The 24,410-nt window shown below is 36.3% G+C and overlaps 1 long non-coding RNA gene across 1 annotated transcript; it reads right to left on the bottom strand.

Annotated features, from left to right (window-relative positions):
- Positions 1–15,971: 15,971 nt before the first annotated feature.
- LOC107971022 (uncharacterized) lies at positions 15,972–23,286 on the bottom strand. The gene is made up of 3 exons (XR_001713956.2): positions 23,238–23,286; positions 20,137–20,235; positions 15,972–16,131 (listed from the first exon to the last, which is right to left on the bottom strand). It is a non-coding gene; the product is annotated as an uncharacterized LOC107971022 (long non-coding RNA).
- Between the last annotated feature and the right edge of the window lie 1,124 nt (positions 23,287–24,410).

Below are 24,410 nucleotides of genomic sequence, written 5' to 3' on the forward strand. Positions count from 1 at the left end.
AAAACCATGTTACACGGTAAAGCAGGAAAGCAGGAGCAAGTGAGAGAAAGAGTTGGGTGAAGGGGAGGTGCCACACACTTTTAAACAACCAAAGCTCATTGTCAGAGGTGTCTGAACCAGAGCGACTCCATCTTGAGTGAGGGCTAGGAAAATGAGGCTGGGACTTGCCTGGCTGCATTCTCAGAAAGTCGGGCATTCTTAGCCTCTAGATGTTTATGGTTAAGGGAACAAATTAAAAATGTTTACTCAACAGACCCAGACTTGGGAGTGTCCAGATATTCCGATATCTGGAGAACGAAGGCATTCCTCATTTTGCTTTAAAGATAATAATATCAATTCTTGCAAAATATAGTAATTAAGAAAATTTATGCTTTATCACAAACCCTTGTAGCAGAGCACAACTCCCAATATGTACAAGCATTGTACCTAGGGTGGACGCGTTCCTCCTCTTACTTTCGGGAACGTCCTACTCTGTCTCTGGAGTAGCTATTGTTTCACTACTTTACTCTTAATAAACTTGCTTTTACTTTGCACTGCAGACTCTCCCTGAATTCATTCTTGCGTGAGATCCAAGAACCCACCCTTGGGGTCTTGATCAGGACCCCTTTCCTGTAACATATCTCTGGCAAACAACAGAAGGGACTATAGTGTGAAAACCCTGACCCAACAGCTACCTATGGGTAAGTGGTGGGGTCCTGTAACATCCTGAGAACTCACTCACTATCACAAAGACAGTACCAAGCCATGAAGGATCTGCCCCCATTACTGAAACACATCCCATCAGGCCCCACTTCCAACATTGGAGATTACAATTCAACATGATATTTGGCTGGGGACAAATATCCAAACTATGTCACAGCTCAACCACAGTAGGGTAGAGCAACAAGCAGGCCTGTAGGGTCCATGAGTCCAAGCCTAGGCCCTTGGATAGCACTTCTGCACCTGCCCTGGGCCAGAGGGGAGCACACTGCCTTAAAGGGTAAGTCCTAGGCCTGGCAGCATTCACCACGAGCTGACAGAAGAACTCTTGGACTTTAAGTGAACATCAGAAGTGGCCTGGCAGAAAACCTGTGGACTGGTGGTGGTAGTTGTCAAAGAGAGAGGTTCTTCTGCCTGTGAAATGTGGAGGAAAGAGCAGGAAGGACTTTGTATTGTGGTGTGAGTGTCAGCTTAGCCACAGTAGAATAGAACATCAGGTAAACTGCTGTGGTTTTTTTACTCCAATCACTGGCTCCCAGACAGCATCTCTGGACATGCCTGGGGAATGAGGGAAACTGACATCCTAAAGGCAAGGGCCGTGGGCAAGACCCAGTGTTGTGCTGGCTTCAGGTCTGACCCGGTACAGTCCCAGTTGTGGTGGCCACAGTGTTGCTTGCGTCACCACACTTCCAACTCCAGGTGGCTCAGCACAGAGAAAGATATGTCATTTGTTTAAGAGAAGTAAGAGAAAAGAACAAGAGTATATGCTGATAATTCAAAGAATTCTTTTGGATCTAATTCGAGACCACCAAGGTGGTACATCTATGAGTCTGCAAAAACCACAGAGATATTAGGCTTGAGGCCCAACTCCCTTCAAATACCTGGAAAACCTTCTCAAGAAGGACAGGCACAAACAAGCCCAGGCTGTGAAGACTATAATAAATACTTAACTCTTCAATGCCCATATACCAAGAAACATCTTCAGGCAACAACATTCAAGGACGAGGAGGTTATAGAACATCAAGCAGACTAAACCCAAAAAAGACTACCAAAAAGCAGAGGGTCAATGAGGGAATCAAGAAGAAAATTGAAAGACGACTTGAAACAAATGATAATGAAAACACAGTAGGTATCAACTTGTGGTATACAGTGAAAGCAGTACTAAGGGAATGTATAGCTATTATTGTCTACATTATAAAAGAAGAAAAACCTCAAATAAATGACCTCATGATGCATCTTAAAGAAACAGAAAAGCAAGAGCAAACTGAACCCAACGTTAAGAGAAGAAAAGAAATAATAAGGATCAGATCAGAAATAAGTAAATTTCAAATGAATAATACAAAAGATCAAGGAAACAAAAGTTGGCTTTTTGAAAAGATAAACAAAATTGACAAACCCTTAGCCAGACTAAGAAAAAAAAGAGAGAAGACTCACATAAATAAAATCAGAAATTAAAAAAGAGACATTACAACTGATACTGAAGAAACTGAAAAGATCATTAGTGGCTACTATGAGCAACAGCATGCCAATACATTGGAAAACATACAAGAAATAGACAAATTCCTAGACACATGCAACCTACCAAGATAGAACCAGAAAGAAATCCAAAACCTGAACAGACCAATAACAAGTAACCAGATTGGGTTGTTTGTAACATAAAGGATAAGTGCTTGAAGGAAGGGATACCCAATTTTCCATGATGTGATTATCATGCTTTGCATGCCACTGCCAAAATATTTCACATACCCCATAAATATATACATCTACTATGTACCCACAATAATTAAAAATTAAAAATAATTCAACAGAAAAAGTATTTAAAAAATGTGCCATATACATCAAACAAACATCTCACCAAAGAAGATCTATATATAGATGGCAAAAAACACAAGATGATCAAAATCTTTAGCTGTCAGGGAATTTCAAATTAAACTACAATGATATATCATAACACATTTTTCAGAATGGCCATAAAAATAGAGAAAATACCAAATGCTAGCGAGGATGTGGAATAACTGAGTCACTCATACATTGCTTCTGGAAATATAAAATGTTACAGCCACTCTGGAAAACAGTTTGGCAATTTCTTTTAAAACTAAGCATGTGAAGAGCGGCCAAGATTGCTGACTAGAAGCAGCTAATATGCATGGTTCTTACAGAGAGGAAGCGAAGGGGCGAGTAAATACAGCACCTTCAACTAAAACATCCAGGTACTCACATTTGGACTAATCAAGGAAACAACTCAAACCATGAAGAAAGGAGAAAAGCAAGGCAGGATGACAGCCCACCCAAGAGTGACATGGAGCCAAGGGAAGCTCCTCCACCCATAGAACCTGTGAGAGAATGTGTGACTCCAGGATCCCACGCTTTCCCAATAGATTTTTGCAACCTTGGGTCAGGAGATCGCCTCATGAACCCATTCCACGAGGGCCTTCAGTCTGACACACACAGCTACACAGAGTCTTCACAGAGCAGCCGCTCAGGAGTGCACAGAGATCCAGGAGCTTTAGATACCCTGGCTTTCTGGGAGTCCTAGCAAAAGTAACTGCAACTCTGGAGAAGCGGGAGGTTAGATCCCTGTCCATACCCCTAGGAAAAAGGCTGAATCCAGAGGGCTGAGCAGTGACGATCTCTGGGCCCCACTTTCATGGCACCTCACAGGATAAGAACCACTGGCTTGGAATTCCAGCCAGCAACCAGTAGCAGTGTTGCACCTTCCTGGGACAAAGCTGCTGGGGAGAGGGGCAGACCACCACCTCTGCTGTTTGGGAGAGTCCTAACCAACTGGGGGTGAAAGCGATCCCCCAGCATAGCACAGCTACTCTACAAAAGCGTGGTGAGACTACTTCTTTAAGTGAGTCCCTGATCCCGTTCCTCCTCACTGGGCAGAACATCCCAAACAGAGCCTCCAGCCACCCTACCAGTGTTCTCCACCCATCGGTTGTATGAAAACTCTGTGGAACACAGCTCAGAATTTTATCAGATGGTGGGCTGCCAGCTTTGCTGTCTGGGTGACTTAGCTGTTCTAGCCTTTGGGCTCTGGAGAGTCCAAGCAGACTGGGGGCAGAAGTGGTACCCCAGCACAGCAAAACTGCCCTATGAAACGTGGCCAGACTGCCTTTTGAAGCAGATTCCTGATCTCCTTCCTCATCATTGGGTGCAGCATCCCAACTGGGGTCTCCAGCTAACCCCACCAGTGTTCACCCGTTGACAAAGGTTTCAGGATTCCCCAGGACAGAGCTCCCAGAGGGAGGGGTGGGCTGCCATCTTGGCTGTTTGCACGACTTAACCATAACAGCCTTCTGGCTTCAGAGTTTCCGAGACAACTGGGGGCTGACGTGGAGCCCCAGCACATCGCAGATGCTCTAAGAAAACGTGGCCAGACAATTCCGAGGAGCATCTTTGTGTTTTTCTCTGGATTCTCCAATGATCTAATGTCTTTCATTTTCTCTTGATTTTTTACACTTTTTTATTTCAAAATTTTGCCCTCAAATATGTGGGTATTTTTAATCGTGGGTCAGACTTCTATATGTAAACATGTATGACAGAGGGATCTCCTCTGTCATAACATGTATGATGGAAGGACTCCATGTCTCCATGGAGAATACATCAGCAATACTCAAATTTTAAGAAACTCTGCAGGACAAATGACTCAATTTTTAAAATAAATACATTACAATAAAAAGGAGATGGAAGTGAAACTTATACATTAAAGCACACGTAAGAGGTATTAGCCAACCACAGTTGCAGATCTTCTTTGGATCCTGATTCAAATAAACACTTCAAAAACATATGCCATTTGTGAGAAAAGTTTCAATTTGGATCCTAAGTTGGGTATTTAATGATATTAAGGAATTATTACTTTAAAGTATGATAATCGTATTGCAGTTATGTTTATAAAAAGTGTTAACTAAATGTGATGTGGTATGGTGGAACACAAAAATAAAAATGTAGTCGAATCCAAAGTCTGGAGTTTAGGAGTAATGTATTAATGTTAGCTTCTCAGTTTTGACAACTGCGTTATGGTAATATAAAGTATTAACAATGTAAGAAACTGAGTTAGTATACAGAAAATCTATGTACTATTTGTCATCTTTTTTGTAAATCAAAAATTATTGCAAAATAAAAAAGTTTACTAAGAAAAGGAGGGTTTATCTCCATAAAGGCATTTACTGAGACACTTATGGGTAACATTATACGATTTAGAGATTTTTCTTCAAAATACCATGTGGGGCAGAGAAATAGGTGAGATTATAGATTAAACAAGATTGGTCATAAATTGTTACGCATTGAAGCTGGGTGATGGTTGCATTTGAGTTCATTCTATTATTCTCTTTACTTTGTGTATGTTTAAAGGGTTCTATAATAAAAATAAAATTTGAAGTTATATACGTGTTAATTTATATAACTTTAAGTTACATACATAATTATAGTTATACATTATATAACTACAATTATTTAAATCAATACGAGCCTTTGCAAAAGGGAAATGTACAAATTTCCAAAAGGGTTGTATCGATTTACATCCTTTACACTTTCCTTTAGAAAACAGCATCTACTGGCTGGGAATCTGGTAATGGCTGACTAATTCACATCAACTTGCCATCTGAGAACAATTACAAGGGTGTTGAAACGGAGGACATTTTAAAGATCCTAAGAGGCTACTTTGAAAAACCCTGTGCAAATAATTTGAAAAACTAGATTATGTGGGTATGTTTCTAGGAAAATAAAAGTTTTTAAAATTGGTCTCAGTAGGAATAGAAAATCTAAACAAACCAACTACCACAGAGGAAATGGAGAAAGTATCAAAAGAGTTTCTCCAGCATGAAAACAAGATGTTTTTACAGGGAAATTCTATCAAACATTTAATGGTTAGATTATTCCAACATTATTAAAAATATTCCAGAGTTTATAAAAGAAGAAAAACTTCCAAATTTGTTTTCTGATGTGTTTTAACATTAGCCAGGCAAATAACACAACAAAGAATTCACTAGTTCTGTACATTAAAAAAATACATCATTTCCAAACAGGTATTATTGCAGATATGCAAATATATTAATAATTCAATATTAGAAAATACATTAAGAGAACACAGCATTTTAAAACAGCTAATGAAAAAAATATATAATCACCATAGATACGTGAATGGTTTTGATACACCCATTCATTTTGAAAGCTGTCAGTAAAAGAGCAATGGATGGGATTGCAATAAAAAAGATGAGATAGAAGGGAAACCTATACATTAACCTATATATTTTCATATATATCAATGATACCTATGTGTATATATACATACACAGACATGCATATATGTATATATGTGTATATATATACGTGTGTGTGCATAACACTCATATAATACATGTGCATATACATATTTGCCCAACATCTTACTTATCATTGGGGAAAAAAATCAGAAACTTTTTCACTAAAGTCAGGAACAAGATGAGAAGCCCACTATCTACACTACTATTTAACATTGTTTTTGATACTTAGTAATTTAGGAATATGTTTTAAAATTTCCAGATGGATTATTTTCTGATTTGTTATTGATTTCTAATTCTATTGCATTATGGTGAGAGAATTATGATATATAATATATATATATATTTTTTAAATTTATTGGGGTTTTCTTTTTGGCTTCAGATATAGTCAGTTGTAGACAATGTCTACATTAGTTGAAAGTAAAGTGAACTCCTGTTAATGGAGTTCTAAGTGCTATATATAAATGAATTTCTACTCTATTGATAACATAGCTTAGGTCTTTTATGTTACTTAGTAAGTATAAGCAGTCTCGAACTCCTGACCTTAAGTGATCCGCCTGCCTCAGCCTCCCAAAGTGCTGGAATTACAGGCACGAGCCACCTGGCCTGGCCTGCAATTTAATCTTATTAATTAATTTTTCCTTTGGGATTTTATTGTATGTATATTTTCAGTAGCAAAATTTTATATCAGAAGACAATGGAGCAACTAATTTTAAAAACTCAAGGAATATGAATCAAGAATTTTATATCGAGTCAAAGGAAACAGAAGAAAGTGAGGGGCTCTTTGCTAAGCATATTTCCTAATACCTAAGAAAAGGCAAATCCTGAAGTAGCTTGGGAAATATGCAGAGTCTATTTGCAAACAGCAGCTGAAACTAGAAGGGATTTTTGCACAATCCACTTTGTGGGTAAGTTCAAGGAGCTTGTTTTAAGGTGAGAAATGAATAAAGCAGTCAGGGTCCTATTAACTCTCCAAACTAACCAGCTGAACTTTCTTCTGAATCTTTTTTATCTTTTTCTTTGCTTCGTTTTAAAGTTTATTCTTTTCAAATTGTATTTTCTTTAAGAAGCATTATTCCATGTTTAATTAATCTTGTAATCCTTTTAATATAATCTTTATTTCTAAAATTACTTAATAATTATTTTCATGGTATAAGCACATCATTCTAAATTTGTGCAATTCACATTTACATTATGTATCTTATATTATTTTGTTAATTCCTTTTACCTTGTTTTGAAATCTTAGGTAACATATTTGTTTTGTGGATGTGCCTTTCTATGAAAGCTTTTATGGCCTATACTGATATTATTCTGTTTATGTATTACACATAAATGTATTATTCTATTCTTATTTTTTTTTTTGTTTTTGAGACAGAGTCTCACCCTGTCACCCAGGCTAGAGTGCAGTGGCACCATCTCGGCTCACTGCAACCTCCGCCTCCTGGGTTCAAGCGAATTCTCCTGCCTCAGCCTCCCAAGTAGCTGGGATTACACAGGCATGTGCTACCACGCCCAGCTAATTTTAGTATTTCTAGTAGAGACGGGGTTTTGCCGTATTGGCCAGGCTGGTCTCCATCTCCTGACCTCAGGTGATCCACTCACCTTGGCCTCCCCAAGTGCCAGGATTACAGGCGTGAGCCACTGCGCCCAGCCTCTATTTTTAAATAATACATTCCTGTAATATTCTCTCATGATAATCTGCTGTTTTGTTTTTATGTGGAATTCATTTTCTTAAGCTTTTAGGAAGGTGGCGTAGATTAGATTTTCTTGCTTCATGGCTATAAAGTTCCCTTTCTTTGATTTTTGCAATCTATTCCAAAAAAATGACCATATACTTACTGTGATCTCCTGGCTCTCTTCCCTCACTGCTATATTAACTACCTGCTTCCTTTGTCTCTGGAGTCCCTGTTTTTCTGGATTGGGATACTACTCCCAGGGATTGCTCTTCAATCTAGGGTTTTGGACTGATTGATACATTATGGATGTATTTTTAAGTTATATCCAGCAAGATTTACTAATAATTAACAGAAGAGAAATCTTAAATTACAAATGTAGGAATATACAGAAGCAATTATTTGAGCAACATGGAAAAACAGATTATAATTAAAAATAAAACACTACCATTTGGGAACTTTTTAAAAAAAACTTGCTAATCATTAGGTATAGGGTGTAAAAGAAAGAGAGGATTAATGATGATGCCAAGGCATTTGTCCTGAGCAGTGGAAAGACTGTTTCCTTTAACGAGTGTGAGGGAGGTGAATTGAGGAGCAAGTTGGAGTAGAGGAGGGGCAGGGATTGAATGTGAAAATTTAGGCATGTAAATTTTGAGCAATACGTTAGACATAAAAGTGGAGATACCAAATTAAAAACGTACATGAAATTCAGAGAAGCTATCAAGACTGAAGATATACCTTTATTTAGGCAATGTAAATAAACATATGGCTTTAAAATTATGATACTAGATGAAATCACCAAGGGGATAAAAGGAGCGTATGCTAATAAGAGATCTAAGGAGTAATCTTGAGTCTCTCCAGATAAAGAAAACTAAGAAGGAGGGCTAGTGAAACAAGGGAAAATTAAGAGTAAGATGCCTTGGAATGCCTTAGAAGTTAATGGAAGAAAATGTTTCCAGGAGGAGGAAGTGATCACAACCTATGACGAATGCTACTGATACCTACATCAAATAAAATGTACTAGTCCATCTCACCAAGGTACAGATGGAGAAACTGAACCCCAGAGAATGCACGGAATTGTTTCGACATCTCAGAGCTAAAGGCAGGCCTAGTGTTAGCACTCATGTCACCTTAACCCCAATCTCATGCTGTTGTTGTTTCTCACTAATCTTCAGTATTCAATCCAGCAGCTTTCCATCCCAAGAAGTTTTGAATTATATTAACAAGTTGATATATCCAAAACTATAAAATCTTTAGTCAATATGAATCATTATGTCTACTTTTAACACTGTTAATTTAAATCTAGAGAGGGCTTTCATAAAAAGCCCTCCTTAAGAAGTAGAAAGATACTTACCAGATCATCTGAAATCTCGTAACAACAGATAGCCAGAAGACCAGGGTACAGTGGATTACAATAAGTAATTCTAAAAATAAGAAGATAAAACATTAATTAACCACATTACATCTTTTTTTTGAGCAGGGAGTATCATCTGGTGATACTGTCAAGACGGTGGAAGTAGGTGCTAGTGTCAGCTCTAACGTAGGTATCAACCTATAGACACCAAGGGGATAGTGCTCCAACATAGATTTTGTAATTCTAACATGAAAAATAATAAAGTTGGCCTGGCACAGTGGCTCACGCCTGTAATCCTAGCACTTTGGGAGGCCAAGATGAGCAGATCACTTGAGGTCAGGAGTTCGAGACCAGCCTGGTCAACATGGTGAAACTCCATCTCTACCAAAAATACTAAAATTAGCAGGGCATGGTGGTGCGTGCCTGTAATCCCAGCTACTGGGGAGGCTGAGGCAGGAGAACCACTTGAACCCAGGAGGTGGAGGTTGCAGTGAGCCAAGATTGCACGACTGCACTCCAGCCTGGGTGACAGAGCAAGACGACGTCTCAAAAAAAAAAAAAAAAGGAAAAAAGAAAAATAACAAAGTTAGTGAAAACAATTGCGTCTATTGAAACCCTTCCCAACAGGGCTGGGATTAGTCAGTAATGTTTTACTAAAAAAGACTTGAAAATCTCCGGACCCATTTGAAATACTTCACTATTCTGTTGATGTAATTAGCCTTTCTATTACATTTGAATTGGCCTTTACACAGTGATATATTTTTTTTTTACCTTGGCTGTCTCATGCAAGTTACATACCTCTCTGAGCTTCAGGGCATTTTTTTCTACTTTGGAAAAAATAAGATTAATAATACAAAAAATGCAGAGACTATAACAGCAAAGACTTAGGTTAATATTTTTCCATACTTACGTACTTATGTCATATTTAACAAATATAAGCCACTAAATATTTCTGATAAAATGTGTCTCTATAATTCCTTCCTCAATCCCATTCTCCTACCTTAGCTTCTCCCTGGAGGAAACAACTGAATTTTATGTTTATCCTACCAATCCATATATACACACACACATATATATATATAACTATCACACATATTTTTAAGTTACCCAAATGCATCCATACTATGTATATCTTCCTACAAATTACTTATTATACTCAAAATTAGATTTTAGAAATCTATCATTATTGATACATAGATCTAATTCATTATTTTTAACTGCTACATAATAACATCATACCTCATAAATATACCAAACTTTCTCTGTCCATTTTCCTATTGAGGGACATTTAAATCATATCCAAACTTTAACTATTACATACTGCGCTGCAGTGAACTTACGACGTGTCCCTCTTTGCATTCAAATAGGAAAACTTCCATAGAAATCATACCTAGAAGTAGAATTGCTGGGTTTCAGTGTACGCACATATTTAGATTTTCTAGCTATTTCCAAATTGTCCTCTGCAAAACAATTGGCCTAATTTATGCCCTTATCAGAAGTATACACCGGTTATTGACAGATTTTATAGTTTTGCCAACATGAAAACTATAAAGTGGTATTTCACTGATGTTTATATTTTCATTTCCCTGATTAACATACAGGTATAGCATCTTTTCACATATTTATTCCACATTCAATATTCTCTATTGTAAATTACCTATTTGTGTTTAGTGTCCATTTTTGTCTTGAATTGTTCATACTCTTCTTATTCACTTGTAGAATGTTTTCATATATTTTCATTTCTAGTCCCGTCTTCATTGCATATATTGGAAATATCTTCTAATCTGTCATATGTCTTTCGACTTTTTCATGGTGTCTTCTTTTTGTCATATGAACGTTTTAAATTTTGATGCAGTATTTTTTAAAAGAAGAATTTTAAAATAAACACTCTTTACCCACAAGATCATAACTCTTTCATATAGATATTTTAAACATATTTAATCTTTTGTGGTTCACATTTAGATTTTAAAGCCTTTGAAATTTTTAAAAAAATATATGGTGGGTTTGAAGTAGGAATTTAGGGTTTTGTTTTTCACTTCTCTGGTAACCAATTGTCCAAAAACACCACAGGTTAAATAGTCATTTTTTTCCCTACTAATCTCTAATACTAACTCTGATACACACCAAGTTTCCTTATATGTGTTACTGATGAATTTTCTTTGTAAAGTATAAAACTGCGACATTAACCTATTGAGCTGCTTTATTATAGGGAGTTCTTAAAAGGTCTGTGTGGGCCAAGAGTGAGAAATTGAAACGCTTCCATACAATCCTCTAGATCTGTCTTTTGATATTCACCCTCTGGTTTCAAGATATCTGTCAAGTTAATAGAAAACGGCATTGTCAGATGATGAGAACCAATTTCAAGGTAGGTGGCAATAAGAGACGCCCCTTATACTGTGGAGAGGCTGGGAACGCTCATTAAAGAGATGAACTATAATTAAATTATAAACCAAACGAAGGTCGCTCACCAGCAGTGTATCTTTGAGCAAAGTACTTGATATTTCTGTCATCTATTAAATGGTCATAATAATGCCTGTATGATAGGATGGTTATGAGAAATAAATAAGACGTGTGCAAAATGCTGATGATGGTACCTTACATATAGCAACAGTTTAGTAAATGTCTGTTTTCCCCTAACAATGGATGAATGCTTACAGTTGCATTTAACAATTAATTCTGTTCACCGAATTTCGTAACTATCTCTCCATTCTTGTGACTGGGTCCACTCCCCCACCTGCTGAGAAAGTTCTGACATGTAACGATTTTAGGTAACCGAGGGGTGGACTTACCATCAAATGCTGTCCACAGAAGTATTCTTGGAACAGAAATGTGTCTCAATTAGCTTTTCCAAGCCAGGATTCACTCTTCACCCTCAGGAGGTACAGCAGGATGCTAGTCCTGTAATGGTTCTCATACATTTGTATCTATCAGAATCTCCTGAAGGGCTTGTTAAACACACATTGCTCAACCCTGCCTCAGAGTTTCTGGTTCTGTAGGTCTAGTTTGAGATCCAGGAGTTTTCCTCTCAATAACAAGTCCCCAGGGGATGTTGGTGCTGCTAGTTGAGGAGACCACACTCTGAGAACCACTACTCTATAGTGTTACTACATGTGTGTTATTGCTATTGAACACCTCCTTGCTAATGTTCTCTTTGAAAATATGCTGCACTGGAGAAATTTAGTTACAATTCGCCATGCAATGACCATTCATACAAATCTAGAGAAGATTTTAGAAGAACGTATTGTACTATAATTACGTTATTTGAAGTCAATTTGGGACACTGGTTGTAAAAAGTAGCTATTTAAAATTGTGGAGCAAATAAATCGTTGGGTTTCCAACAGGGCAGAAAATGTAGATTCCTGTAAAACTACATTTGTTCAATTCATTTGTTAAGAGAAGCTACAGTGACAAATTCAATGTGCTGTATATTTTACTCACAGCGAGCTCATTAATACTAAATCTTCAATGGAATCATACAAGCAAAACAACTGGATTAGAAGTAATGCCTGCTGGGACCAGTTTTAGATAATGGAAAACAAAAAGAAAATCTGCTTCTGATAAAACATAAAACGCTGAGATCTAATCAGTCTAAGATACAGCTTGGACATAGTTGAAATAACATTGCACATATAATCAAAGAACTGTTTCTAATTGCTAAATATTTCATTAAATAGCCATATAAACTTGAACAAGCATCGTAACCTGAAAACTCTGATTTTCAGTTTTCTTATCTGTAAAGTGGGAATGATAATGCTTAACTTGTAAGATTTTTGTAAATAATATATATAAATCCACTTCCTAAACAATATATATAAATCTGCTTCATAAACTATAAAATGCTATCAATATTTAAGTATCATGTGTTAATCAACAATGTATTAAGGCACACAGCAAGTTACTAATACTTGAAACTTTCTCCTCCACAAAACTAACTGAAAGGAGCAAAGCTGACATCCCTAACTCTCCCTAGATTAGTGTTGGCAGATTCGGCAAATGAAAATACAGAATGCACAAACACGAATTTCAGATGAACAACAAATAATTTTTAGTGTATTTCACATGCAATAGTTGGGATATACATATAATGAACATTTTATTCACAGTTTACCTCGAATTCAAATTTAACCCTATATCCTGTGATTTATCTGGTAACTCTATCCAAGAAACTTACATTCCTAGAAATGACTCAATATTTCCACTTTCCTTAAACCTTTAGACCGTTCTGCAACTCGTGGCCCCTAACTCTTGAAAGTGAACAATCTCTTCTCCTACTTCATGGAAAAAATGTTCCTTAGCCTAGGTCAGTACCCACAGCACTTATACCACACCTCAATAGGCATGTCTAATTTCCAGAGTTCTTCATTTGCCCCTACTGCTACTGGGAATCTTTCATTTTCAGCTGCCTCACATATGATGACATACTCAACTAATTTTGTTCCTCACAGCCATATTGTGAGCCCTTCAGGCAGGTGTTATACTATGCTGATTGAAACCGTAAAGAAGCTAAAACTCTGAAAATTAAGTGACGTAGGCAATATGGGGCTGAGCAAGAACTAAATGCCTTTTCTTGAATCTTTACCCAGGCCTCATTCCCTTCTACACACGTTGCAACCCCAACCCCTGATACCCTGATCACAGCCACCAACAGAAGGAAGAGGAAAAAAGGAGTTATCTGGTCACACGGGTAGAAGTGAATTAAGAAGTCAATAGGCATTACTATGTATAAGTGAAAACTAATTGAATCAAGAAATTGATGACACCTGATATGATGGCTGAAGGTAAAACAAAGCCATCCATTCTAGTTGCTGCATCCTGAAGATTCCAAGCTCCAGTTGAGGGCATCCAAGATTTTCCATGACTCATTAAGCATACCCGACTTGTTCATATGGGAAGTTCATCCATGCATGCAGAAGAAAAAACAACTAACAGCAGGGTTTTCAGTACTCACCAGGGTAAAAAGTTGTTATATTTGTGCTGCCACAGCTTGTTTGGTTGTTGTTTACTCAGTTTGGAATTTTTAGTTACCCTTGTACAAGAAAAAAAGAAACTAAAAAGCCCTATGGATTTCAAGCTATGGTGGAGTGTTCCACAGGGAAGTCTCAAGTACATGCTTGATTTATTGTCATTGTCTTTAGTACTATTTGTTTTTCTTTAAAATTTTAATTATTATGAATATACAATAATTATGCACACTTATGGAGTACAGGTGATATTCATACAATGATCTCATGAAAGATACCTCCTCACACCTTAGGAGAGCCAATATTGTCAATACCTCCTAAAGCTCTATTTTTTCTTTAATTTCTCTTAAGTTCTAATAAGGCAAATACTCAAAGTCTAGTTCATATCTGAATGGAGAGCTGTGTAAAGAGCATACAAATCCTACAGAATAACGATTTTCTAACTTACTGGCATATTGAAATAAGTTGTGTCAGAGGCATTTAAACCAGAGCAATTCCATCTTGGGTAGGGGCTGAGTGAAATAAGGCTGAGACCTGCTGGGCTGCATTCCCAGTAGGTCACACATTCTTCTCTTTTTCTTTTTTGAGATGGAGTTTCACTCTTGTTACCTAGGCTGGAGTGCAATGGCATGATCTCGGCTCACTGCAACCTCCACCTCCCGGGTTCAAGTGATTCTCCTGCCTCAGCCTCCCGAGTAGCTGGGATTACAGGCACCTGCCACCACGCCCAGCTAATTTTTTGTATTTTTAGTAGAAATGGGGTTTCACTATGTTGGCCAAGCTGATCTTGAACTCCTAAACTCAGTCGATCCACCCACCTTGGCCTCCCAAAGTGCTAGGATTACAGGTGTGAGCCACCGCACCTATCCCTACACATTCTTAGTCACAGGACAAGATAGGAGGTTGGCACAAAATACAGATCACAAAGACCCTGCTGATAAAACAGGATTCAGTAAAGAAGCTGGCCAAAACCCAGCAAAGTCAACATGGTGATGAAAGTGACCTTTAGTTGTCCTCACTGCTCATTATAATGTTAATTACAATCATTAGCATATGATAAAAGACACTCCCACCAGTGCCATGATAGTTTACAAATGCCATGGCAACGTTCAGAAGTTACCCTATATGGTCTAAAAAGGGGAGGAACCCTCAGTTCAGGGAATTGCCTGCCCCTTTCCCAGAAAACTCATGAAAAATTCACCCCCTGTTGAGCACATAATCAAGAAATAACTATAAGTATACTCAGTCAAGCAGCCCATGCTGCGGGCCCGCCTGTGGAGTCGCCACTCTATTCCTTTACTTTCTTAAGAAACTTGCTTTCAGCTTTACTCTATGGACTCACGGTGAATTCTTTGTGAGGCCCAAGAACCCTCTCTCTTAGGGTCTGGATTGGGACCTCTTTCCAGTAACAGCTGGGGAGCTTTAAGACTGCTCAACCTCACCCACTCCACCAGACCCCTTTTACGTGGGATGTAGTCTGGTCATGAACATATTTACCTAAAGGCTCGCTGTGTCGTTAAAACATGCAGACAAGTTTGAGAACCATTCATTTAAGAAATCTTGGCTGCAAATTAGAAATAATTGAGAAAGCTTTTAAAAACTCCTCAATGCCCAAGACAGATTTCAAACCAATTAATTAAAAATATCTGAGGGTGGGACCCACGCACAGAATTTAAAGCTTTCTAGGTAATTCTGATGGGAAGCTAGGGTTGAGAATCACTGTTTTGGCTTTAGTGCCTTTTCATGCCATTTTCTTTGCACTTAAGATGAGAGGACTATAGAGGACAACCATTTGTTGACCTATTTAACTCATTTTTGACTGAACACAGTGATTTCTGATTCACGTGGAGTGCTCAAAAAGTATTTAATGTATAACTGTATTTGAAGATCTTACCATATAGAGGGAACAGTAAGTTTACTATATAAATATACTATCCTGAAATCATGACTGATAAAATATCATATATTCTGTATATACATATGTTTTTACATATCATGTATACAATATGTATTGGTAGATACTAATAAAATTAGTTATAAGTTTATGAAGTTAACGTAATGCATTTATTCTGAAACTCTAAATTTTACTTATCATACTGCTAAGGATTAAGTGGGGGTGCTCATATTTACCTTCCATATTTTCACCCAGCAGTCAGTGATCCTCTACTTTTGTCATTAGTCTAGAATTGTCAGATTTAGCAGCAAAAGAAAAAGAAAAGACTCTCAATTATATTTTAATTCCAAATGAACAACAAATAATTATTAGTAGTAAAAGTACGCTCTGTGAAATATCTGGGGCATATTTATACTCAAAAAACACAAAATGAAAACTAAAACAAAACCAACTATTGTTTCTTTGAAATTCAAATGTAACTGGACATACTGTATTTTAATCCTGCAACTTGAAACTGTTGCCCATGCAAGTATCTTTAAACTAAAAAGCAAAAAAGTAAAAATAATGATAAACATTAAATAATGGTTACAATACTGATTAGATGTTCTATTTTTTTCTTTTTCTCCTATATCCTTAGATGTTATCTTTTAACATTCATCTTGAAGTCTATAATAAAAATAAGAATTTCATTTATGGACTTATATTTTATATTCCATGTCTAATGATTGTATAATCACATCGAGCACAAAGCTTCTAGTTTAGGACACAAAGGTTCCACATTCAAAGAACACACTAAAGAGCAATATGAAAGCATATCGAAGTATATATCTCACAGGCAAAGGTAAATATATTATCAAATAATACAGAACAATATAACATTACAATAGTGGTATGCAAATTATCAATAACCCTAACATAAAAATTTTTTAAATATTAAGAATAACTGTAACCACAAAAAATTAGTAATAGATTCACACTTCTTTCAATGTACTTGATACATATATGTTGAAATATAGTTCTTATTTTAAAATGTCATTGATATGGGCAAATCAAAAATATAAGCTATTACTTTAATAACTTGCTAAATATAAAGAGGACTTACTAACACATTTGAGAAAAGAGGTTAGGCAAACCACTTGTTTTTGAAATGTTTCCAATTCTATAAGAGACTACATGAGAATACGGATAGGCTGCCCCAGGATTAACTACATCAGTGTTTGGGTCTTTGGACTGGCAAAGTCGGTATCACAGGAGAACTTGTTAGAAATGCAAATTCTTAAGTGTCCACCTAGACATACTAAATCGGAAATTCTGACCCAGAAGAGGGTGCTTTAAAAAGGGGATTCTGTTGTACATTGAAGTTTGAAAACAAAGGTTTTAATCCTGCCTCTGTCATCACCAAGCTGAGTAATTCACACAAATCACATCCTTATGGAATTTCAAGTCCATCATGTCTAAAAGAAGACAGATGTTATTTATCTTGCAGACAGCATAGAGATGATGAACATGAAAGCACTTTGTAAACCTAATATACCATGGAAACATGAGCAACCTATTATCTATAGCATGTGGAAATATTTTTAAGTTTTTTAAAACCCGTAATAACATGTATTCAATGTGTGATAAAGGAAGTATGCATGTTTGTTCTTATCATTATTTTGGAACATTTTAATTATCAAAGAATAGATAATGAAAGAAAAACATATTCAAGATTAAAATGACCTTGGGACCTCAGCTGTTGATTCTATTTGCTCAAAGCATCCAATTTAATTGTAAATGTTTTACCCAGGCCTATTATTACATATTACTGTTTCAAATAGAACAACTGTAATGAGGACTTTTCCTACATGTGAATGTTTAATGGGAGAGCCTATAGAGGAGATCAGGTTTACTGGATTCAAGGGCTGACTCTGCTGGTTCCCTCACTATGATTTAGGCAATTACCTGCCCCTCTGTGTATGCTGAAGGGTTTTACGAATTGAGCTCTGTGAATTTTTTAAGTTCTAAATACTATTATGGGTATATTTGAACATCTTTTAAAAACATTTTCATGAAAACAAAGTAGTTGTGCATATTTATGGGGTACATGTGATATTTTGATATAAGCATGAATGTGTAATGATCAAATCTGGGTAATTGGATATTCATCACTTCAAACATTTATCATTTCATTGCGTTGGATCTCTTCCATTTACAGCACCTCAGAGAAAATTATTCTGTTCCCATTCATATTACATTAAACTTTTAAGGATTCTAAGATGATGTATCTTTCTTAGAAACTTCAGGGGATTGTTACAGAAAAACAAATCTCTAAATGCATTTATATATCTTTTTTTCATTTTCAGTTTATTCAGATCAAACATTTTATCTGACCAAATTTATAAGACAAAGACTTAGAAAAATGAGCTCTGAGCTTAGCACACTGCAGCTGTGTCTCTGCTTCCTGAAACTTAATCTCTACTCCATGGACACAACAGATTCCATTTAGTAAGTGTATTTTATTGCCACTTAGAGGAAAAACTCCAAAGTATTATTTAGCTCTTAGAGATATGGATGAATGGTTTAAGTAGAAAACCTCAACATCAGAAGTAAACCTTTTGCAATATATACATAATCAAAAATCAATATTTTGAGCAAAACATATTGGCTCTGAACATGTAAAGCAATAAGAAAGAAAAAATATTAATTAATGCATATGCATATATCCAGAATATTTTATTGACTAATAGAGAAGTATCCATTTGTTGCTCTAAAACCTTCAAGAGTCCTTGGTCTTTAGAAAACACAATATAATGTTGATATCTATATTTTAACACTTTTAAAGCACTATTGTAGGAAGGTGCATATAGTAAATTTTCTCATTAGAGAACCATTTTTTTGACCATGCGCTGTAGTTCATTTTAAACTTAAATAGGAATTATTATTAGCCTAGGTCTACAGAATGCCATTCAAAGAAATATATATATAAATATATATATACACACACATATATACATCATCATCATTATGCAAATGGACTTTCTATATTATGTTTTCACTTTTATTTAAGACTTATATCCACATTTTCTTCTAAAAATTATCCTAACTAGACAAACAGGCAATATAGGTTTATTATGTCAACTGTGTGCTTAGCTCTAGGCTAGGTGCTGTATAACATTCTCCTGCGTATGTACACCACCTTTTCTTTATTCATTCATTCACTAATGAACTCTTAGGTGGACTTCATATCTTGGCTGTTGTGAATAGTGCTGCCATAAACATGCAAGGACCGATATCTCTCTGACATACTGATTTCCTTTCTTTTTGATATATACCCAGTAGTGAGACTGCTGAATCATATGGTAGTCCTATTTTAAGTTTTTTGAGAAATCTCCATATTCTTCTCCATAGAGGTTGTGCCAATTTACCTTCCCACCGACAGTGTATAAAAGTTCCCTTTTCTCCGCATCCTTGCCAGCATCTGTTACTTTTTGTGTTTTTGATAATAGTCATTCTGGCTTCTCACGGAAAGAGAATACATTGGCTGATGTTAGTCAAAAGGCTCCCTATCTGGTTACAATTCCCATTGTAAATTAATATAATTTTTCTATGGTTAAAAAAGTCCATTCAAATATAGAAATTTTAAGTATGATTGGCTGTGTTTGTGAAAAACTTTCTCTTAGAGTCTCTACGCTATGAACAAGTCACTTGGAGCTTTTCCCCAAAATATTACTTTCTACAACTGAAAAACCTATGGCCATCATGTGAATTTTTGTTTCTTGAGGCCTCCTGTCTGTTTTTCGTAGATTTTGGTAAAATAAACAGAAGATTTTCCATTTTAACCATTTTTAGTGTACCATTGAGGGGCATTTTAACTATATGCACAATGATATACAATCACTACCATTATTTATTTCCAAAACTTTTTCATCACCCTAAACAAACTATGTAATAATGAAGCAATAACTTACCACTTCTCCCTGCCTCCAGCCTCTGATAACCTCTAATCTACTTCATTTCTGTGAATGTGTCTGTTCTATGTGTGAAATGTTTTTGCAGTCATAGTTATCTGAGGATTTTTTTACAGATAAAGATTGAAACAGACTTCTTGATACAGCTCTGAATACTAATTACACATGATTGCTATTCGCCCAACACTTTCAACTGAATGTGGATATTAATACTATCATGTTACTAGAATAACAAATTCAGACTCAATATAATACAAGAAACAAAGAACAATTAAACATATCAAGTGTAATGGAATAAAGAAAAACGAGGATTTGGAAATTCACATGGAACTAGATTTTACCTGGCTCTGCAATTTACTGGTTGTGTATACACGAGCAAATTATTTAACCTCTCTGAATGTCTCTTTCATCGTCTGCATAATGAATGAAGTTGCTGATGACTGTAAAAGAGAAAATAACCAAAGTGATCTTCATGAATCAATTAGTCTAATAAGTAAGGCAGATAAGTCAGCGATAAGCTTGGTCATCCAAATCTTTCTCAATCAAGTCCAATATTGCATAGCTTTACTTGCCATTCGTTCTCTTTCAACATGCCCAGAAATTTTAGACCCAGGAGAAGGTGAGATACAGTTTCTGGGAATCCCCTTATTCCATTCTCCCCGTAAAATATATTTCACACAAACACTGAGAGTGGGATGCAGGAAAACTGGTGTCTCATTTTATTTTATCTCTGTATTTGTTTTGTGACCTTGTCTAAGTCAACCACTTTCTTCATAAAACGACCACACTGTACCACAAGTGTATTCAAATTATTGTATAAAATAATAAAAGAGTAAAATGCATTGTGAAAAAAGTTTATTTTGAAGACCAAAATAAGATATATTATGTAACTGATGCAAAAATCTAGATATATGAAGAGTTTGGTTTATAAAACAAAATTTTAAGAAATTATAACTAGTATATGTTAAAGGGATAAGAGGAGATAAAGAAGAGTTTTATAAGTTTATGTTTACATTGCATTTTATTTCATTTTACAAATGTTCTTGTTAATAAAAAAATCATACCCAGAAAACCCCAAAATATCATGGAAGTTGGTAAGATAACTGGTGTTTGTACAATGGCAACAATAGGTAGATTCTGAGCAGTGATGTACTAAAGCCAGCTTGCATAGTCATGTGAGAACAGACTGTGCAAATCTTTTCCCAGTTTCACATGCAGTGACATCATGCAGTTAGCTTGAAATTATTCATGATGAAGTATTCACGCCAAGGAAATGGGAAAATTATAGAAATCAGGATTTTTATTTCCAGAGAGACATCAGCACCTCATTTGTTCTTGACCACAGTTTCTTACACTATGGCTATAGGAAGAAGAAATGTGGAGATATACATCCTTACTGGGATTGAGACAGTAGGCAAAGCTTTCTTTAATGTGCCTAAAAATAACCAGAGGATTCATTGCAATGAAATTCCTGATTCAATAAATCTAGCTTGGGACCTGGGATTATTTGTTTTTTATACTGTCCCCAGTGACACCTATGCTGGCCTAAGTATCACGTGAGTAGCAAGAAGCTATAGTACATCTAATTAATTTCCATCAGTGGAACAAGGCCCTCTTGGGACGGGGGGCGGGGGCTGCTTTTTTTACTATCAAAATTCTTTAGTTATTGGTGGTGAAACCAAGCTCTTGAAAACCTCGACATAAATGATTTGTAGTCATTGTTTAGGAGTAGAATAGTACCAAAGCATATTCTATTTCTCCAACAAAATAGGCAACAATTTATTCTCCCTAAGTAATAAGCTAATTATTCTACTAAAAATTAAAGAGAAATTTTATACTACTGTTCTACTGCCTGTTAAGGTCACCCTGACCAAACCGTTCCCTTCCCCTCCCACAGACCTTACAGTACAGTCCCTTGCGCTCTCCGCACAGCTACCCCAGGGCAAAAGACAACCCCGCCCCCCTTCCACTGACCCCTCCAATAACTGTTTGTCCAGACAGTTACAGGATGCAGTTAACATGTCTGCTAACCTCACATAGCAAAGCTGGCAAAAAACATCTCCAGGAGGCGGTCAAGACACCTGCACCCCCGACTCAGCTCCCCAACCCCGACCCAGTCCTCCTGCACCCCCGACTTAGCTCCCCCACCCCGACCCAGTTCTGGCCTTGTAAAACCCTGCTATTGTCTGTAAGCGGGGCTGCCTCCTCTAACTGTGGTGGAGCAGCCGAGCAGCTCAGTAAAGCTTGCTTGCCTGACTTTGGGTCTGCTCATCCTTTCTCTCGGCTCACCTTACACTACCCACTCTCAAAACTCACCAGTATTATAGAACAAGCAAAGCAGAGTGTGTAGTGTGTTTTACTGTGGGGGTGGGAAGTGGACGTGTCTTCAAAGCCACAATAAAATGACCACAACCACAATACAAAATTTTTGAGACATGTCTACAAAACACTATGAAACATAAAACAAAATAAGGCAGAAGACTCAAACGTACACACTTTATACCTCAAGAAGCATTCAGTTTCTTCAAAATCACTATTACTATGTTTGTATTGAATTCAACAATACTTTTGAGTAATTAGATTCAGAGGAGTAGGCAGACAACCAGAGAAGGAGAGAATACCTGTGCAGAAACCCAGCTTGGCACTGCAGAGTGGTCTGAGAGATGGCACTGAAGAAGAAACCATACTAATATAACTTGTTTATCTATTATCTAACCTCATATCCAGCTGCAACTGTCAGAGGTGAAATGTAATAAATGACAGAGGGGAAACACTAATCACTACATCACAAAACAGAGACCCTGGAGCTTAACGGATTTACTGTGAATGATCAACAACGTGAATGCCAATCACTGAGAGAAGACATGCTACCAGGTGAAAAGGACAGACATTTGTTTTGAAAAGTTGCCCCGGAAAAGAAACACAAATTAAAGATACTGACATCCTCATATCATTATCTTTTCCCAACCCCCAAATATGGCTGGCGTCATTAAAAGATGAGTAATTATCTCAAAACAGAAAATATTAAATTATCAAAATAAATTAAAAACATTACTTTTAATTAAAAAAATAAAGGAGCAAAAGGTCAATTAACAGCACGTATCACAAGAATTCTCCAAGGAGTTAAAAAAACAGATAATTATTTCTCCATAGTCTCAAAAAATTACAAAGGGCATGAGTTAGATGGCATGAAGAAGAGCTACAATAAAACAGAGGTTCAAAACTTAGATTACGTGGTGATAGAGGGAGATAAAAGCTAACAGAATTCAGAAAATAAGTGGAAAAGAGAAAATTAAGCAGTAGAGATACAAGATCATATTAGAAGCAACAAAATTATACATAAGCATTACTGAGAACAGTAAGGCTTGATGGAAAGGCATGAAGAAATTACACAAAATGAAAGCAAAAGAAGGAAAAGATATTAAAATATTAAAAGCAATACCTGAAACCTAGACAAAAGATGTTCGACTCACACAGAACTGCTGTTCCAGAAGAATGAAGCAAAATACATGAAGGTTAAGTCTTTAATATAGGAATAAAAAGATATATTGTATCTCATAAAAAAAAAGGTACAGAACATTCAGCATGTGGACGTATCTGGAAAAAGTTGCTGAACTTCAAGGATAAATAAAGATACATGTGGGGAGGCAGGAAGAAAGAACAAGTCATTTACAAAGAGGGTTCTATTCTCTACTTGCCAGGACAGATTAACTGACACTAAGCTTCGTCTCCTGTTCCAAAAGAGAAACAAAATAGAAACAAAAACAGAAAACTAGAAAACTGTACAAAATATAAGAAATAATTGTTTTCAGACAATGGGCAACAAACAGTTCAGTACTGTGATCCACAAAATAAAGAAAATTAAGGGGAGCACTAAGACCAGTATAGTATACCTGGAGGCATTTCTGGACCACAGAACGGGGGGGGGGGGGGGACTAAAGAAACTTGTACAGTGGTCTTGCTAAGTTAAGAAAGCAAGTATTAGAGTTTGGGAAAGAAGCATCTAGAAATAATAAAGCAGACAACTACAGAGACAGGAGATATGCAGAAGAACTGCAGATTTCCTCATAGGAATCCCCTTGAGTTTTTGGTTGAACATTACAGTGTACCTGTGTTGCATGAAACTTTAAGATAATAGATAACAAATTCTGGAGATTGATAAATTTAACAACTTCTAGAGTTTACAAAAGACATGAACACTTTTGAATTTCAACCTGCCAGAATGGAGAGATTATGATAAACCCTCACAGCATTAAGTAGAAACCCCAGAAGGATTGTGCTTTGAATAGGTATAGAATAATCCTAGAGTAAAGTTAACTCCAAGTATAGTGTAAGAAAACCTAAACAGCAATCTCTGACACATCGAGGAAGTTTTCAAGTATAAATTACTGTCTTAAATAAACACATCAACATCAACACTTCTTTAGGAAGACATCAAAACCCAGACACACAACAATGCAAAATGGCAAAGTCTAGTATACAAGAACAAGTTTCTACACATGCTAAGAAGCAAAAAAAAAAAAAAAAAAAAAAAAAAAAAATGACCAGAATAAAAATAAGACAATCCACACAGAAATGAAAAACTAATGAAAACACCAGAAAAATTGATTAAAAC

The sequence above is a fragment of the Pan troglodytes genome, chromosome X, assembly GCF_028858775.2.
Source record: "Pan troglodytes isolate AG18354 chromosome X, NHGRI_mPanTro3-v2.0_pri, whole genome shotgun sequence".
Lineage (NCBI taxonomy): Eukaryota > Metazoa > Chordata > Mammalia > Primates > Hominidae > Pan > Pan troglodytes.